Consider the following 3,852-nt stretch of genomic DNA (forward strand, 5'->3'; position numbering starts at 1 on the left):
TTTTTATTTGATTAAATAGCAAACTTTTGTTCATAGTTGGATAAAATACAATAAATTGAGATTTCGCCTCACTTTGTCTATCCAGGCCCAAACGTCATTTGCCCCTTAATAAAGCAGCCCTTTAATAAAGCAGCGTATGTTCTAGCTAACTATTTTTATTGTAATAAGACCTCTCTTAGTTGGAATGGAAGCCTCCGAGCTGCCTGGTCTCGACACTTGTGGATGATGTAATGCCTTTCTTAAATCAATAAATCTAGCCACGATGGCCTTCTTAAAGAATAGTTCTCCTACAACGTCGCCAAGAAGGGTCGCCCCTCCCCTCCTTTCTCTTCCTCGATCTCTCCCCTTTCTTTTTTCTTCTTCTTTAAAAAAAAGGAGGATGACCCCCGGCCTCTGCATCTAGGAAATGCATGCGGCCACTTTATTGATTATTCTCGAGGACCTTACAAAGTATTACAACAATATGTCTGAATCCGCCATCTTGGCAACATATGCCACTACTCCTATCCATATGATAAAGGGGTGCTAGCTGGGCCAAATACCCAGACCACTCACCTAAGCCTATCATCAAAAGCCAGAAGCCCCAGCCGAGCCACATACCGGGTCTAGGGCATAAACTGGTCTGACGCACTCACATGTGTCGTCGCCGCCATCTTCCACAGGTCCGTCTTCAGAGCATATTGAGGCTTCTACCTTGTCAGGCCACTCTGTCATCGATGCTACCATGACGCTAGACAACTACCTCCTCCTGTGCGAGTCCATCACCGCGCATCGGGCGCCGAGTCTCCACTACGCCACGCCGCCAAGATCCGCCGTCATCAATGTGTAGGATGAAGCACCGCTCCGCCAAAAAAGCCGCCCACTGGTCCCTCGATCCTGTGTACGCCTCCAAGAATGACGCCCCCAAGGAGGAAACGACACCAATGCGCCGCCGTCATTCGATCTACTGATTAGGGTTTCCCCCGTAGGTAGCGGATAGAGGTCTGGAGCTTCTCCATGGCGATGCCTTCAAAAAGGTAATGACACAAAAGAGTGCCGCCAACACCGGTCTTGGCATCAAGCCGAGAACGAGGTTTTCACCCAGATCCTCTCGAAGAACCTCCATCAAGCATCATGTGCACAGGTCGCCGCCGATCTGAGCCGCCGCACATCGAGCAGGCCGCACCGGCCAGGCCAGATCTGTCCGGAGGGAAAACCACGCATGGCGCCGACTCAACCATCAGGCCCTCCATTGCCGCCACCGCAGATCCGAGGTCAGATGGTCTGTCGCCGCAGACCCGGTCGCCGGCGCCGAACGCAGCCAAGGCCGCTTGCCCGAAGCAGGGCCGGCCGCCGCACCCGCCACCATCGCCGCCCTAGGCCGAGGCGGCCGCCGCGCCGCCGCCGGTCAAGGCAGGCCCGCCACGCCACCAAGGCCAGATCGGCCGTGCCACCACACGTCGCGGGGCTCCGCACCGCCTCCATGGCGCAGGAGAGAGGGAAGACCCCCGCCACCGCCGTCAGCCCCCGGGCTATAGGCCGGCGGCGGAGGGAGGGATGGAAGGACTGGGAGCCCCCGGCGGCTAGGGTTGCGATCCCGTGCGAGTCGCCCGAGCGGGGGCGACGTGGGGCAAAACTGCTCAGGGGGACACACTACATTCAGCTAACATCAGAGATCGTAGGCTGTGCGGGACGTCGGCGATTACCACCTGATCACTTGTGCTCCTGGTTAACGCAGCCAGTTCATGCGCTAAGGAATTGCTCTGGCCCTTCACACACCGAATACTGCATGCAGAAAAGGCACCCATAGCCTTTCTTATGCCGGCCATCCCGACTCGACATCGGCCATGGCGTCGCTCGCATGGCTACCTCGACCACGGCTACACCACCCTACGCTCTCGGCTACCTCGACAACGGCACAAAGGGCTACCGCCTTGCTTAAGCAACCTTGTCGGTTTACACTCCAGCCACGACTTCCGCGATGCATTAACCGTTACGACTGTGAGGGGGTGTCCGTCGGCTTGCCTTCGGATTCTTCTTCAGTCTCACCGTTTGCGTCGCTACCGTTGTGACTGTGGGAGGATGTTGAGTACCGCAATTGTATTCGAAACATAGGATAAACTAGGAAGTATTCTGCCCTGTCTTGTACTCCAAGTAGATCATGTACTGCTATATATATGCCCACAAGGCTCAAACAATAATCATGGATTCCACCAATCCCTCTCTATCCCTTCTAACAGTGTCTTCAACTAGCGAGCGTAAACCGTGACTGCTATGTACAACCTAGGGTTTTCACCCCACAACTCAGGACCAAGTACTCCAAGAGCATCACCAAAGAAGAAGTCCTCTTTGTTTTCGTCACCGACTTGTTGAAGAAGAAGTTTAGCTAGAATGCCTCGATCAGCACTGGAATCGTAGATCAAGATGAATTCCACACATCGGCTGTTTGCTAAGACACCAAATCTGCCATCACAAACAAGATCGAGCATTCTAACGCCTGCACTGATGTGGGGCACACCTCAACCATCACCCTAATACGATTTGATGCCCACTAGAGACAATCGTCTAACACGCGATACCAGTGGCCAAGTCGTGTTCATCACCATCCATCGAGGAACTACCGGCGCCAACTCCATTAGTTGCTTCAGTTCAGCGCATGTACCCCTGCCGATGGATAACCACGGGAAGGAGCCCGACGCGCAACGTCAAAGGGCCCAAACGTGCACCCTACCCTCCTCCTAGGTCACACTATATAACGTGTACACGTTAATGTTGCCGTGCTATCGTGTCGCACAGCCGTAGGGTAGATAACGCCTACGATCCACGCGGACAATATCTAAACAGAAAGATGTATATGTACTGCTACTGCTACTGCACTTCAACTTCCATTTGCTTTGGGTACCTCTGATCTTCGTTTTGCCTTTGGTTATTTGTGGTCGTTCTTTCACCCACATCGCACAAACCAAACTCCACTACAAGTCCTCGCCGCACTACGTTGACCGTGTTCTTAATTGAATTAAAGCATTTTTCATTCTCATCATCAATGCCTCCGTAGCATAGTGGTAGTGCGTTCCCTTCGTAAGGGAAAGGTCGTGAGTTCGATCCTCACCGGGGGCTTAATAATATTTATTATGATCTAGCTTTTTCATTCCTTATATTCTTAATTCTTAGTATGTTCTTATCATCTCGATGTTGGTAGTATATTTTTCCCATTCTTGTTACTTAATTCTTGTGTTCTGATCATCTCCACGTTGGTGTTTGTGTTTGCATGAAATTCAATATGTATTAACAATATATTCCATGGTATAGACTTGCATGTCTAGTTATTTTGGCATGTAAGTTTTGCTAGCACACTTGCCATTTATTTTCTTAAATTTCCCACTATTCCAAAAACAGCTGCATCGGAGAAAAGAAGACGAGTAGAACAACGGCGGCCGGGAAGAGTGATGGGTGCTCACGTTTTTTGGTTCACGAGTGAGTCCTAATCATCAATTTGATCAGTAATATGAATAACGTGACATAAAAATTCCAGTCATATTTATCAGTAGTGATAGGGACATAAGTCACTCCTGTATTCAAGTTCAACTGGAGAAGTAGCTGGTGACGTAGACCTTAGGCAAGTCCAACGCGTCGTCGCAGATGACATGGATTTGATTCTTTTTTGTCTGTTTGGGTCAGCCGTAGGGGTGGCGTCCGGGCCTGTTCGCGTTTTGCTAGTTATAGTGCACCCAACCGGCCAACACATTTCGTCTGCGAGGCCATATTTTTACATATTTTTTGCATTAAATATAAACATTGCCCATAGTTTATAAATCAAGTAGTTTACAACCAAATAAAAATATGGTTGAACAGATGTCTAGCCATCCGGAATCG

General features: G+C 50.3%; 1 non-coding gene across 1 annotated transcript; it reads left to right on the top strand.

Annotated features, from left to right (window-relative positions):
• Positions 1 to 3,024: 3,024 nt before the first annotated feature.
• On the top strand, positions 3,025 to 3,096 carry TRNAT-CGU (transfer RNA threonine (anticodon CGU)). Its single transcript has one exon. It is a non-coding gene; the product is annotated as a tRNA-Thr (tRNA).
• The last annotated feature ends 756 nt before the right edge of the window (positions 3,097 to 3,852 follow it).

This window comes from Triticum aestivum, chromosome 2D, assembly GCF_018294505.1.
Source record: "Triticum aestivum cultivar Chinese Spring chromosome 2D, IWGSC CS RefSeq v2.1, whole genome shotgun sequence".
NCBI lineage: Eukaryota > Viridiplantae > Streptophyta > Magnoliopsida > Poales > Poaceae > Triticum > Triticum aestivum.